The following is a 16,625-nucleotide window of genomic DNA, read 5'->3' as shown; positions in this document are numbered from 1 at the left end:
TAATTAAGATATTTAGTTCCTTACTTTGAGGCGGGGTTTAATAGCTAAAAGCAGAATAGAAGAAAAAATGTGAACAGATGCACTTTGATGAACAATGTCGGATATAACACAAAAATAAAACAATACTCGAGCTTGTCATTAAGAGAGAGCCACTACAAATTAATATCACTACGAGGGTTGAAAAAGGTATATCATAGAAAAATGTATGGCTTGACTTTGTGACAAAAAAAAGGCTGAAAACTGTTCAGGAGAGAGAGAGAGAGAGAGAGAGAGAGAGAGAGAGAGAGAGAGAGAGAGAGAGAGAGAGAGAGAGAGAGAGAGAGAGGTGAGTAATGATCAAGCCACGTGTAATGCTGTGGAAAAGATTATATTATTTAAGGAAGGCATCAGTTTCTTGCTGTAGAGAGATTCTAAAAGAAACAAAAGACAGTCGCTGATTTGGGAAAGTCTTTGAAATTTGTTGTGCAAAAGACTGATTTTGCGATAATTTGAAAGGTATCTTATGGATGACAATTCTTTTTACTGACACCCCTATGGGAATCACTTCGGACTCTTTGTAAACGCCGAGTACATCCGACGTAGTTTCCAAAATTACATTTTGGAATGGAATGGAATATAAAATTTGGGCGAACGGCCAAGCACTGGGACCTATGAGGTCATTCAGCGATGAAACGGAATTTGAAAGTAAAAAGGCTGTAAAGGTGTATTAGGAGGAAAACCTCAAAGCAGTTGCACTATGAAACAATATTGTTAGGGGAGAGTGGAAAGTCAGATGGAGGAAAGAACATGAACGGAGGTATTGTAAAAAGGAATGACAGGGGTTGCAGCTAGGGGCCGAAGGGGCGCTGCAAAGAACCTGGAATAATGCCTACATTGCACTGCATGAGGTGCACTGACAGCACTACCTCAGTATGGAGAAAATAAAATTTTGATGCTTATCTTTAAACAGCAGAAGAGCAGCCATTCCGGGAGGGTGTGTTTGAACTTGTAAAGACTGCCAGTAGATGAAGATATTTTGAACACAAATTTAACATTAACAAAAGGGTATTTGAATACAAATTTAACATTAACAAAAGGGTACAAAGTGCTCAGGCCACCCTGAAATAAGAATATTTTTTTTTTACATATGGCAATGAAGTATATATTGACTTCTTTGAACCTGAGGCCATTTTATGCTGGGCTGAAAAAGTGGCCCAAAAACTTATTAACTATTTGCTCAGAAGTGCGAAAGGTGACAGTCACTTAGAAAAAATGATTTAAGAAGCGAGATTTCATTTTGGAATAATGTAGACTCACGTTAAAAGTGTCGGATATGAATTTATCTTGAACGTCTCGGAACATTTACTAGAAAAATGAAAAATTAAGACCCAGACAAGCGCACGCCCTTGAAGAATTTCTCATTGGAACGTGAAATATTTATTTGATGAAAAGGCAACTGATCATCTGAATCTAATTCTATTCTGCCTCCATAGCATACGTGATATTTGGGTTAAATATACTGACGTCCTCTAAAAACATGGGATATCTCTTTAAACAATAAAAAAACGTGTCGTCGACGTATTTCCTGTAAAAAAGAAAGAAATGGGGCGAAATAATTCAGGGCATTGTCCAAAACATACTACATCGAGGAAGTGCATAACTGCATTGGCGAATGTAGTACCCAGTGGTGACCCCGTTGCCCTACCATCCGCCTATCCCGCAGGAGGGGTAGTGCAGGCGGTGCACTGTAGGCATTACTTAAGGTTCTTTGCAGCGTCTCTTCGGCCCCTAGCTGCAATCCCTTGTATTCCTTTTACTGTACCGCCGTTCATATTATCTATCTTCCATCTCACTTTCCATCATTTAACAATTGTTTCATAGTGCAGCTGCGAGGTTTCCCACCTGTTACACCTTTTAAAACCTTTACTCTCAATTTCCCTTTTCAGCTCAGAATGACCTCATAGGTCCCAATGCTTGGCCTTTAGCCTAAATTGAATATTCCATTTGTATACCATCCGCCTGTTTATACAATTTGTTGTTAAAGAATATGACCGTCAGTTTTATCAAGATTTTTCTTGGGTTGAAGATTAATTGGGTTTTTAGAGTGTGTGGTTTTATCTAATCTCTGTTTCATTACCTACTCGTTTATATTTAGATCATAGCAACAATGTCAGTACGTGCTGTTTATTCATTTTATCATTTCCATGGTTCTCTCTCTCTCTCTCTCTCTCTCTCTCTCTCTCTCTCATTATTTCTGTATCCCTCAGCCTTGGGTCATAAACGGCATGTGGTGTCTGTCGAGTACTCCTATATGTGTGTATATCATATCATTACCTTTTGGTATTCTTTCCCTATACTCCCGTGAGGTCTGATCTTGACTAGGATCTCTTCGTAATCCCATCTATAAGACTCCTAGTTACCTGTGTAAGGCTTGTCTTCATTAGCCTTCCTTGATGTCAATTATTTCATGTTTTCATAGTAATGCATGCATAACAAATATAGCAAATACCAAAGATATCTGTGTGTGTATATATGTATATATATATATATATATATATATATATATATATATATATATATATATATACACACACATATATACATATATATATATATATATGACTGAAATATTTTCTGTTAAAACAGAATTCCATCAAATGTAAGGAGCCCATAAAAATGCCGCAACTGTCTCTCTCCTGAGGAGAGAGAGAATTTGGTCTCTGAAATATAGCTTTTACTTTATACGTTTTGGCGTTTTTATGCTTCCATGATTTACTGGCAGATCTTCGAATGTCTCCAGGAGCCCTGAAAAAAAGACCGTGGATTGGTCGTTGAAACGGCTGTTGGCTCAGGAATGAATGAATACAGCAGTATTATTGTAGTTTTTGTGTATCCCTCTTTGAATACTGAAAAAAAAGTAATGGAGACCTTGAAGATTTGCCAGTAAATTGTAGAAGCCACATTTGCAATAGCACATGAAGAAAGTGATGAAAAAGTTTGTGGCAGAATATCATGATTAAAACGACCTACCCAGAGGTCTGTGGAAAGACTGCTTCATCACCACTTGAATAAGGGGGACCATAACTACCGAAAAGTGCTGCTGGAGGTCTTTGGCTGCCCAGGCCTGATGTCTGCCCTTGTGCTAGGAAACGTCGCTACCCGTGGGAGATCCAGGGAAATTTGGACCTGTGCAGTTTACAAGTTAGACTTCAGAATAGGCTGGACAGCCTACCGGTGTGAACTACAGGTGGTACTAATGCCCTTGTGTTGGGTGACATTGTTATTCGCCCTTGTGGGTCCAGGTTGTCCAGGACCAGCATACTTTGCAGATGTAAATTCGTAGGAGTCATGGAAGCCTCTCAGCGTGTGCTGGAATCGGGGTATCATGGAAAGACATCCTAGCCAGAGAAATTTTTTAATAATTGTTCTGAACTATAAAGTTTGAGCTAAGTACTAAATTTTAAACATTTTTATTGTATATTTTTATTTATTGATAAATTTTGCTTTTATTCCGCTATATATTAGAATGCAGTTCCATTCTAAATCTAGAGGAGCCCCGAAGAAGGCTTTGGATTAGTGGCTGAAAAAGCTGCTGGATTAAATATGGCATTATGTAGTAGTTTTGTTTTGTCATCCTTGGAGACTAAAATAAGTACTGGAAGCATTTGAAGATTTGCCAGTAAGTTGTAGAAGGCACATGTGCCCTAGCACTCGAAGAAAATGAAGAATAGACTGTACTGAAAATCATATATATATATATATATATATATATATATATATATATATATATATATATATATATATATATATATATATATATGTGTGTGTGTGTGTGTGTGTGTGTGTGTGTGTGTGTACATACATACACGCATATATATCAAATGTACATATATACATCAAAACGTGTGTTAAGCCATCCTTCACCATGAAATTTGATGTCCTCCCCTTCATGTCTCCCTGGAGGAGAACTTGCTTGATAACTATCCTTCATCCTTCCTCCCTTTATTTTATGCTCGAAACGTGGACGACACTTTTACCCATTTCAGGCGCGAGTTCCACTCGGATTCCTTCTTGAATTTGCCAACTGACGCCGCCCTTGTATCACGTTTGCTATAGAAAAGGAGCAGGAGTATTTGTGTGTGTGTTTGTGTGTGTGTGTGTGTGTGTGCCGTCGTTACCATCACCTGTAATGCAAAGGACCCTTGTAAAGTTTCACCAGTAATTTCTTTCTTGTGTTTTATCTTCCAAAACACTCTACTCACCTCCAACTTCCCGTCTCATGGCTCTCATGTACAAGAAGGCCTGGGTCTTCCGACTCTTGTAGCGCCCGCAGGAGCCCAGCTGACACCATCGCTTTACTTTTCTCTTTGGGGTGGTGAGAAGGAATTGCCTAACCCTTCGCCGTCTCCCTTTCATCTTGATCTTGTCTGTATGTTGACCACCTGTAATTTCTTGTATCATATCATCTGACTCCTAATATTCTTCTCAAAGCTGTGTTTTCAGTTCTACAAAAAATTAGTTTCATTGCCATGCCATGATTCGTGTCCGTATAACAGTATAGATTGTACTACATTAACGTATCACATTACGTTCGTATGCAGCATCAGTCTGTTGTCGTCAGTGCGTATCACATGATGCACTGTAAGCATTTTTTTTATAGAGGTGGTTGACATCATCCTTTCGGCCCCTAAGCGCACCCATTTTTTAATTTTTACTTCACATCCATTCCCACTTTTTATCTTCCATCTTGCTGTCCAACCGCTCCAACGCCCTCTTTTCACCTTAAGCACTGAATGGCTGAAAGGGCCCCAGTACTTTGCTATTTCATTTCCGAATCTTTTCCAGCCTGCGCTTTGTTTGGTTTGCTCATAAATTTCAACTCAGGAGAACCTGTGTTGGGCATCATCGGTAGTATTCGAAAGGCTCAACCTCATTAATCCTTTCTCATGCTACTTATATCTCATCCCTCTGTGTATCCTCCATCCTGATTACTTCAGTTTTCCTAGGGTTTATCTCAGGTCCTATCTCCAGATACATGGTGCATGCTATTAGCCAAGCTGTCCAGATCTCGTGGGTTTTTGCTGGTTCAGCGTTTTCTGCGTGTCCTCTGCGTCGACTTTCTATCATTACTCCGGGGGCCCCGTAGGGGTTAGTGCCGCCAGTGCGCCTCGTGCGGTGCATTATAGGCATTATTTGAGGTTCTTTGCAGCGTCCCTTCGGCCCCTAGCTGCAATCCCTTTGATTTACTGTACCTCTGTCCATATGCCGTCTTCCATCTTATTTTCCACCCGCTCCTAACAATTGTTTCGTAGTGCAACTGCGAGGTTTTCCTCCTGTTACACCTTTCAAACCTTTCGACCATCAATTTCCGTTTCAGCGGTGAATGACCTCATAGGTTCCAGCACTTGGCTTTGGGCCAAAATTCTGTATTCCATTCCATTCCATTACTCCAGGCTAAACCCTTTCCACCTCTAACCTTTGGTTTTTTTTCTGTGTGTAAAATCCACGAGGATGACAAATAGCAAAAGTGACATGACATCTCCCTTAAAATTTACCTCCAATCCAACGTATACTTTCCGTCCGCACGTTTTCTGTCCGCCCTCAGATCTTAAAAACTTCTGAAGCTAGAGGCCTGCAAATTATGGTGATCATCCACCCTCCAATCATCAAACATACCAAATTGCAGCCCCCTAGCCTTAGTAGTTTTTATTTTATTTAAGGTTAAATTTAGCCATAATCGTGCTTCTGGCAACGATGTTGGATAGGCCACCACCGGGCCGTGGTTAAAGATTCATGGGCCGCGGTTCATACAGCATTATAGCAAGACCACCGAAAGATAGATCTATTTTCGGTGGCCTTGATTATGCGCTGTACAGAAAACTCGATTGCGCCAAAGAAACATCGGCGTATTTTGTATTTGTTCTTTTAGTGCTTAAGCGTACATTAATTTATGATTACAAAATTCCATGTGTATGAAAGGTTTGCAAAAATCAATCTTCATTATACTTCGGTATTCAGTGAAACAGCCACTTTTTAATAATGAAAGTTTTGCAATGGAAATAGTTTCATTCCAAAGTTAATTATAATCATTATTAACATAGTACCGGTGGAAATATTTCAAACCAGAAATTGTTGAAAATTTGCCGGGAAGAGCAAAGTGACTTTAGACTTTCTCTAATATTGGTCAATAGCCCTGTTGACACACACACACACACACACACACACACAAAATATAATTTATGCAATCCTTTTCTCAGTCTAGGCTGTGACCAAGCCCAGTCGATTAACCACCAAGTGCCTAATTAACTCGTGTCAGCAGAGGCACGATGGATTCAAATGGAACCAGGCTAAATCTGTATGCGAGAATTGTTCATTCTAAGAAAAGAAATGCATGATTTGTTTTACGTTTTGTATATTACAAAGGAAACCGATAAGACAGCACAATAAATAACTTTTATAGGATTGAAAGGAGATAATTAGATAGCATTAAATTTATCATTTCTCTGAAAATGATTGACGGTCCAGATAACTACATTAGCACCTGTTGAAGACACCTCTTTGAGAATTAAACATTGTTTATCGTTAACTTAAATGTATCCCCCAGACTCATTCTCCTGGCTTTGTATTCCCTTTTGTCAAAGAAGAAGATATTGTTGTGTTACTTTGCTTATCAAATCGGTGGCTTTTGAGATGTCCTGGTGATTTTGTAGTTTGATAATTAACATAATTTCTATTAACAATAACTGCTAAAGATGATTATCAAGGTATAACCCAGTAATCCTGCCCTAGCAGGCTTGACATCGATGAAAGCGAAGGCTTCTGACCCATTCCATACGGAGAGCAGGCGGCCATCTTGTAATGGATCTGTCCATGACACAAATTTGTAAAGAAAGGAAGTAACTGTAAGCCATTTAGTTATAAAATAGGGAATGCTTTGCCTTTTGTAACAGACAAAATTTCAGTGGAAACTCTCTCTCTCTCTCTCTCTCTCTCTCTCTCTCTCTCTCTCTCTCTCTCTCTCTCTCTCTCTCTCTCTCTCTCTCTCTCTCTCTAACGCACATTCACCAAATTAGGTACAAATCTTTCTTAAAACTATTCATTTATTTTACAGTCGCTCTTGGGATTAAGATTCAAAGGATAGTAATTTAATTCAGCAGCTGTTTAAATTCCAAGTTTTTTTTTAGGTTACTGTCTCTCTCAGTCTTAGTATCTATTATGTATTTATATATATATATATATATATATATATATATATATATGTATGTATGTATGTATTAAATATATATATATATATATATATATATATATATATATATATATATATATATATATATATATATATATATATATATATATAGTATATACACTGTTTGGGTATGCTCATTCCCATAGGCAATTATTCTTATTACAGTAAATATTGACCCACTTGTTGCTTCTACTAATTTAAAACAATACCTCTCTAATTTCCCGAAATACACAAAATGAAACTTTGAAGAGAAGCAGAATGGGAAAACATACGCGAAACTGAATTACTGAGAAAGAAATAAAGTTATTGGATAACGTAGTGTACAGAGAGAGAATGAGATATTTATTAGTATCTAAGAAACAGACATTTCTTTACTTTCCACTATGTAATACAAAATTATTTCAAATAAGAGTCGGAAAAGAAAAGATTGGAGTTGATTCAGGCAAACCGCAAAGGCCTTAGGTGGAGAGTCTGATCCGGATGATCGAGAGGAAGATAATATAAAATATTTTAACTTTTAACGTAAAAGGAAAAGTGAAGAGGTAGTTAAATTATTTAATAATAAGGGAAAGCTGTTAATTGTTACTGCACACGACCCTAGGGAACATAATTCGTAATGAATTATAGTCTCGACGTCATCTGAGATTCACCAGAATTTCGTTAAAGGCGTTGTTATTTGTTGTTTTGAAAAAAAAAATGGTTGTTTTTAAAAGATCCCGAATGTATGTGTATTTGTGTCTGTGCATGCTTGTGGGTACGTACTGCGATTTAGCCCGTGTGTTCTAAACCATACCCAAAAACATGCCTTTATTGTGCAAGAATATCACCTATATTGTTGAGAACAGATTCGACTTGCCCACTTATTGTTTGTCACGTTCGTTGCGCTGGATAAAGTCAAATTCTTTATTTGGATTAAGGAATAGGGTTTTCGATCCTTTGTTCTTGGAAGTTTGCTGACATTGCGGAATAAACGGCTTCGGAACTGGTGGTCAGGAAGGTGATTTGTTAATGAAAATGCTAAATTAAAAGAGATTAATTACACAAATATTGTTTCCGATACATGGTTGACTTGAGCGAGTGTGACGTGTCACATACGCGAATAAGGGGAAGCATACCTGGAAAAGGACTTTTGATAATAATTTTGTGATATAATGAATTAGGAGTGTCAGTGATTCCAAGTTTCAGTTCTTCTTTGATAGTTTCGTGAATTTCACACTAGGAAATAATATTAGTGAATTCATTCCTTTTTAACACGCCTTAAAAAATTACTTCAAGAGATCAGTCTTAATGCTTGGGAGAATTGACTCAAAGTCTTTACAAGACGAGAGGGATTTAATAGAAATCCTTACTTCTCTAAAATCCCACAAGGTAGAATTTAGCATGCTGTTAGTCCGCTTTTAGTTTTCTGAAAAAGAAACGTTGCCGGCTTTGTCTGTCCGTCCGCACTTTTTCTGCCCGCCCTCAGACCTTGAAAACTACTGAGGCTATAGGGCTGCAAATTGGTATGTTGATCATCCACCCTCAAATAATCAAACATATCAAATTGCAGCCCTCTAGTCTCAGCAATTTCTATTTTATTTAAGGTTAAAGTTAGTCGTAATCGTGCGTCTGGCAACGATATAGGCCAGGCCACCACCGGGTCGTGGTTAAAGTTTCATGGGCTGCGGCTCATACAGCATTATCCCGAGACCACCGAAAGATAGATCTATTTTCGGTGGCCTTGATTATACGCGGTAGCGGCTGTACAGAAAACTCGATTGCGCCGAAGAAACTTCTGCGCAAAGTTTCTCGTTTTTTTTTTATGATAGTATAACTGCCCAAATGTTGTCAGGCACCAAAGTAAGAAAGGTGCATGAATGGACCTTCTTTCATTGCTTAATATATCAAGGAAATTTAGAAAAACTAAGATTTGCAAATGCTTGACAATATTAGAGTGGTCTATCAAATTTGAACTGTACTTGGTTAGTGATCTGCTTGTTTGAAAACAAGTCCTCGGAGCTAAACTTATATGCAAGTGATAGGTCCTATTTGGAGAAGCTCAAATATGTGCTTGATTACAGAGCATAACTGCTCTTTGTGTCTGCTAAAAGACTCTGCTTAGAGTTTAGAGGGAGTCTGGGTGTTATAGATCCTCAGTTGCTCATGGACTCAAAGAATAACTTCTCTACAACCTGTATGCCTCCCTTTATAAAGTACAGCTCCACTGCCGTATGGGAGATTAGTCGGAGGCTAAGGGGCCTCCCCCACAGAGGAAAAACAAAAAGGTGCTGCTTGGATGAAGAGAATTCCAAACATGTCCCGGCAGAAACTACATGGACCCCACTCTTTACCTGTCCTTGTTCATCTTGTCGCTGAAGGATATTGTCCACCTATCCTGATTTATCTTGCCACTGAAGGATATTGTCCCACTTAAAGAAGGACTGGATAGTCCCCTGCAACTGTCTCCCCTTGGATGTTGCTTGGGTATGCATGGCGAAGTTCTCCGAGGGATGGCCCTTGGTTTGAATAATAACAACCGATCAGTTCTGGCGAGAAGAGAAAGTTGTCCGTACACCATATGTAGCAGAGCTTGGTGGAGCCGTTCAGGAACGTCGTTTTTCAGCCTGCTTGGAATAGAATGGACCCAGTCGCCTTACTGAATGAGGGGGTCGGTTTGTTGTCACAAAGAAATAATAGAACGGTAGAGAGAAGATAAAGTACCAAGGTTGTTTACATACATAGCTGATATAATGCATATGTGATTAGGTAATGCCTCTAATTTCTAACTGACCTGAACCGGTAACAACAGACTTAATTATGCCATGTTTATCTGTTTTTGTTAAAGAAACCCAACCTTCAAAAACAGTCTCTTTCGCTGCCACTGGAAGGCATTCTGTGCCTTTCTAAGAAAATTGAAGAAAATGAATATGTCTCACCCTGGCCGAACTTATGATTTCTCATGGTACCTGAAGAACAAAGTAAATAAACGTCTTATCCTCATTCTTATTCAGTCTTCTCGTATGGATAACAGGCCCTCATATCTGAATAGGTACCTGCCAGAATCACTTTTTTTTTGTTTGAGCAATTTTATTATTCACCTGATTATTCATGTATGTGGAGCAATCCCACAAGGACATTAACTTGCTCAGCAAGTGGGCACAAGAAAGCAGTGTGCTTATAATCGAAAAGTGACAGGTATAGTAATTTGCAAATGAAAATAAGTAAATCGTTGTACAGTTTAGTATGGTCACCATCCCCTCTCCAAGGAAACGTGGGGGAATAATTCAGAGCTCTTCTGGTAAAAGGGCACGACGTAAGACAATAATAATGAAGAAAAAGAAACAAGAAGCTTTATCCGTTCTAGTGAATTCTTGAGGGTGAACTTCCGTGACAGTGCCAGAAATACTGTTGTACAGAGCTCTGCTGGCCAGTTTTGATTGCGTCACCACCTCGAATGTTAATGGATGGTGATGCTGCGATAGAATTGATTCCAGGAATATCAGAGGAAATTTATTATTATTATTATTATTATTATTATTATTATTATTATTATTATTATTATTATTATTATTATTAATTATTATTATTACAAAAGCTAGTTGGAAGAGCAGAACTTTTCAGGCTCGAAGGGTCTGACAGGGATGACAGCCCAGTTTAGAAAGAGAAATTTGAGAAGTGGAGAATAAGCGAAAAGAGAAGTAACTAAAAAAGAGGACTAAGACTAATCAGTAACTCCTATCAGCCTGCTCAACAAAAAAAAGTATTTTGAACCAAATTTGAACTTCCGAAGTTCCAAAGATGCAGGTGAAGTAGGAACATCGTTCCACTATTTTGTTCACAACAGGAATGAGTCTTCTAGAAAATTGTGTGTTACAGAACCTCTAGAAAATTGTGTGTTACAGAACCTCTAGAAAATTGTGTGTTACAGAACCTCTAGAAAATTGTGTTACAGAACCTCACAGAAAAGGCAAGATTGAGAATAAACTTGCGTGTCATAATACTGCGTATAGCTGGCCGTACAGTTTTGGAAAATCTGATTACGCGGGATGATCAGCGTTATAAATTATGTTAAATAATTGGACGACTGTACCAGAAATTATTACCGAGAATGCGGATAAGAAATTTGTTGGAACTCGAGTTTTTGCCCAAAAATTTAAGATGCGAGGCAGCTGCTGAATGCCAAACAAGGGAAAAATATTCAAAACATGGAAGAATGAAAACATTAAAACATTCTAGAATGGCCAATGCTCCAAGATTTTCTTGGTATTCCTTTTATTTTTTTATGTAACAAGAGATAAACCGAATTTTCACTTAATAATGACACCTCGAATTAAATTATCTGGTTGAGGGGTATCTAGTGTCTTTGACCTGCAAACAGTCATACTGTAAGTTTTGTTAGGGTTTAATGTAATCCTCATAATTTGCACTTTGCTCTAAATTCAGCTAAATCCTTGTTAAGTTGGGATGAGAGAACAAAAGACAGTCGAAAATGTTGGGCATTTAGTCCAGTTTCCGGACATTTGCGTGCGGTGATGTTCGTAAAGTCGACTGCCGTATACCTCTCTATCGCTTAAAATTTTTTCAAGGTTTTTATTAAAAAAATATCTAAAATGCTCAACCTATCTAACCGTTATTAGTGGAAACAAACCCAAGGAATCCTAACGAATTCCTTTGCCAATTTATTCCCGACAAAATTTACGGTTTGTTATGTTGGTAATCGTTCTTTTTTCATGATAATTAAAGCTGTTTCGGCAAGCTTAAAAACGAACCATCAAAATAAAAATGGCATAAACGTAAATACAAGCAACCACCAACAGTTTTCGTCCAAGACAAGTTTGACTGCATTATTTCATATTTGTTCTTTTTAGCTGAATGCTGCCGCTCCTACCTATGACTCTTTTAACGATAAGGCTAAGGCTCGAATATAGTCCACGCATATAGGTGTTTAAGGCTTCGTACTCAGTCTCCTTCCTTCCTTCCCCTCTTTTTAATCGATTGTCATCAAAAAGTTGCATTGATTGTGGTTTAAAGGCCATAAGCTTTTCGACTTATCAAATCTGGTGTTCCGCAGGGTAGTGATCTCGAACCGTTGTAGTTTCGACTGGAGATATGTTGATTTGCCGGTGTTCCGCAGGATAGTGATCTCGAACCGCTGTTGATTGTAGTTTCGACTGGAGACATGTTGATTTGCCTTTAAACAGAATAAATAATTGAAAAGAATAAAATAAACTTTCTTAAGGTGGAACATTGCCCTATCTGTTACGTCAACCGCTTCGGGGAATTTTTACCGCCCCAAAACAGAACCGTTTAAGTTGGTAGCTTCTTATTTCCAAAAATTGTAATTAAGGAGGACTCGCATTTTAGGAATTTTCGCTATCAAGTGTTGCTTGTGCCTTTAAATTTACTGCGCGTCACTTGCCGTGCAGTTTGTCTTCATTTGCAGTCTGTTGAGTGCCATTTTGTCATACTTTCTCATTACTGTAAGAGTGAGTGACGGTATTCCTACAGTATTATGAATGAAGAAGCGCCCAAGTCTTCAAGTGTGGATGTAATATTACCCTGAAGCGCATTTACCACTTGACCTCAATTTCTGTACTTAGTTGTGTATTTATTTTTGTACTTGATTAGTTCTTGACGTGCTGGCGTGTGTTTTATACCCTTAGACACTGTTCTGGTATATTAGATAGTTTGGTGTAGTAGCAGCCTGTAAGTTATTCTTAAAACTATTTTAGTTTGCTTGTGTTTCTTTGAGGGTATAGTCTTTATTCCTTCATCAATAGGCATTTTTTACTTATCTGGTTTTTCTCAGAGTTGTTGGCCTTATTTAGGTTTGTTCCTTGTCACTGTAGGTGCTAGGAATGAAAGCACTTAATTGATAAGTAATATTACATCAGGTAGACAGTGCAGTGATGAAGCGTAGATTTGCACCTAAAAGAGCTGGTTTTATCACCAGTTCAGATGTTGGTAGGTTTAGATTAAGCCGACCTTAAGCCAGCGCCGGTAAGGAGTGGGAGTAGGGAGGCTGGTGTGGACCTGAGGACAATGTCCAAAAAACTCTGAGGCGAGTTGAGAAGTTTATCGCCGGTGTCACCGACTATACTCCATAGCTGTTAGGAGTTGCAGATTCACCCACTCGGTCAAGTTCCTTAATGCCCGCTTGTGATGGGTACGGAGAGGCTTGCATGCCAAATGCCACTGATGGATTTACAAAAGGTCTACATCTCTATGGGTACTGAATACTTTCCGCGGTCAGTTTTTACACGTGTGACCCCGTCATGAGATGGACCAGGTGTCATTTTCAATGGAAGCTATCCTGAGGTCCCTAACTTGTAGAGAAACGTTGTTTGGTGTTTTAGGAATCGCAGTATTCTCTGTGTTCTTTCTGCTACTCTTAATTTCCTTCCTCGATTGAAGTTAGTCCTAACTTGCTCGAATACATTATTGAAATTGCTAAGGAAGACATATTTATGGAACCCTGAATATGGCATATCCTATGCGTCCTTGGAAACGAATAATCACTGTTCATGTATGAGTTGATTTACTTCCTTGCTCAATTTTTTATGTACCAAAAAACGCGACCTGTTGATTACTTATTATGTTTTCGGTAGATAATCTGATGACTTCAGGGTCGATGTCTGTGTGAACGTTGGAATAACCAAAAATTATTGATATAATTTTTTCCATGTGATTTTATCCCCCTTAGGAGGTTACTCCGTGCACCCCCTCCCCCTTTTCAATACTTTCTAAATACTTGCAGTATATTTCACCGACTAGTTCAATTGACACAGTGGATTTTAGGGCAGCGTGTCCTTCCACGTGTCCTCGCCAAAATTCGAACCAGGTTTTTTCTCTTAGTGCGACAATGCAACCGAGCATGCCACGAGTATTATTATTATTATTATTATTATTATTATTATTATTATTATTATTATTATTATTATTATTATTATTCCAAATGAGCACAGAGTCAGCAGGCTATAAACTCAACAGTGCTCCAATGGGAAATGAGCCTACAGAGAGAGACAAGTTAAAGGAAGAGATAGTGAATAAATAAATAAATATGAGGAAATAGAAAAGAAAACCGACACACCTGAATTCAGGAGACGTAAGCAGAAAGCAGGAATCATTTTGCTCCTCGCTTAAAAATTTGGAGATCAGAAAACTCGACAGGTACACTTTGCAAATTATTCCACATTCTAGCGGTAGCCAAAACAAAGCTAAAATTCAAATGGAAGACGCCTGAGAAGCCAACGGCTTGCACAGGAGCCTTCCACAGAAAATTGTCCCACAGAAAAAGAAAGAAAACGGAGAGAAGTGACTTGGAAAAGAATAGCATGAGGTGTAAATAAACAAGTAATGGTCTCTCATTGCCAGTCCTCCTTAAAAATACCTCTTCTCCCTGTATTGTTACAACTGCCACAGAAGTCTGTTTTCAGTTCGGTTTGTTTGTGTCCCTCCATCACGGCAGGATCACGACGAAAATTAATGAAAGGGACTTGATTAAAACTTGAGGGGAAACATTCGGTAGGGAACCCCTTCTTCACACGATTAATTTTCGGTTTGAACTAAATTTAACCGCAATCCGTTTTTCTCTTCTTGAGATATTGTAACAAAACACCGACACCGACTGACACGGTTGAAATGTGTGCCCTCTACTGGTGACCCCTGTTAGGTTTTTGGTGTGGGGTAATCGTACAGAACTGAAGGTTTGTCTTCATACAGTTTTAATTGTTCCAGTTTCATGAAAAACCCGATCGCGATATAACTAGCTATTTTTTGGTAAGAGTTTTATACCTAAATGAGTGTACTTGTTTTTACCCCCAAAAAATTTTATTCATCTCTTACAAAAAAAAAATGATTAAATCTTCAGGTATCTCTTTGTGCCATTTTGATGTTTGTGAACCGTTGGTTGTCCTTAACCATTTGGAATTTCAAGTTCGTTTTGACCTAGCTTTCTTTTTCGAATGACTTTTTTTTTTGAAAGTGACTCCTTCATTCTTGTCTATGTTAGTTCTCCGTGTATTTTTTTTCCCTCATTAATTTATTGGTATTTTTCCAAGCTAATGCTTTTGTGTAAATATTCATCGAGAGAGTTTGTGGGATTGCTTGGCTCAACCTTAGTCTCTCTAGATTATTGCTCTCACCTTTTACCGTTTGGTGTTGAATTTCCGCGAAAGGTGAAGTTTCACCTGTAACGCCCGGCATTATGTGACGTTATACAATGTTTCAGTAAAGCTGATGTCGGTATTCGGAGTCATTTTCACTCATTTTTACCGCCGTTTTAATGGTTGAGAGCAGTTGTGGTAGTGGGAATATTCAAGTAAGCATTTTTTCTGAAGCAAAGTAGATGAGTAGAGGGACCGTTCACGTCTTTGATTTTTCCAATTTCTATTTGTTTTTTACAGTTACTTTCATGTTTTTGGGATTTGCTCACATTGGGAAAATCAATCTATTGAAAGATATAGTCGATGTTGCCATTATTTTTATTTTTCTGTAAAAGAAAACCATTGAGATGGCTTTGTCTGTCCGTCCGCGCTTTTTCTGTCCGCCCTCAGATCTTGAAAACTACTGAGGCTAGAGGGCTGCAAATTGGTATGTTGATCATCCACCCTCCATTCATCAAACATACCAAATTGCAGCCCTCTAGCCTCATTAGTTTTTTTTATTTTATTTAAGGTTAAAGTTAGCCATGATCGTTCGTCTGGCAGCGCCACAGGACATGCCACCACCGGACCGAGGATAAAAGTTTCATGGGCCTCGGCTCATACAACATTATACGCTGTACAGAAAACTCGATTGCGCCGAAGAAACTTCGGTGCATTTTTTTACTTGTTTATTATTGTGCAATAATATCCCCAGAAAATATTAGGCAACGCTCTGTCGGGCGATGTTATGTTACAGTGAAGTGTTTATGAAGTTTTGAAATTTTTGAGTTTACTGAATAATCAAAGGCAGCAATCTGTAAAGATCAAATGCTTTATACCTTGGAGTCTATTTTTTTTCTTGCATTTTTCATTTTTCGTTCTGTAACTTCTTGGTATCTGTGGAGCTCATTTGTTTGACTATAGTATTTTTTTGTTTTTCCAGGAATTCATAAGGAATTTATTCCGTTGATTTCATTTATTTACATGTCGGCATCCTGTTGATGTTGGCAGCTTATGAAGGATAAACACAAGCTGAAAGGGTAACGATCAGTGATCAGTTTATATTTTAGAAAATGGTTTTAAATGATATTTTTTTTATATAATTCGAAAATTTGATGTTAACACGTATATCATGCATGCATTGCAATTATTCATTAAAAAACTACGCTGGTTTTTACGAAAAAATATCCAAAATGATTTTTCATGACTGAAGTTTTTCTTCTCTTTATGCAAATCACAGCAGCGGGTATTATCGGCCCCTTTCCCTTAAAGAGTAA

General features: G+C 38.1%; 1 protein-coding gene across 15 annotated transcripts in view; it reads left to right on the top strand.

Moving 5' to 3' along the window:
• The window catches only part of LOC136832565 (sodium-independent sulfate anion transporter-like), a 132,154-nt gene that overhangs the window by 70,944 nt on the left and 44,585 nt on the right, over positions 1-16,625 (top strand). The gene's annotated exons all lie outside the window — the stretch shown is intronic.

This window comes from Macrobrachium rosenbergii, chromosome 50 (assembly GCF_040412425.1).
Source record: "Macrobrachium rosenbergii isolate ZJJX-2024 chromosome 50, ASM4041242v1, whole genome shotgun sequence".
Taxonomy (NCBI): Eukaryota; Metazoa; Arthropoda; class Malacostraca; order Decapoda; family Palaemonidae; genus Macrobrachium; species Macrobrachium rosenbergii.
The sequence above is the reverse complement of the archived record's forward strand: the minus strand, read 5'-3'. Positions and strand labels throughout refer to the sequence as shown.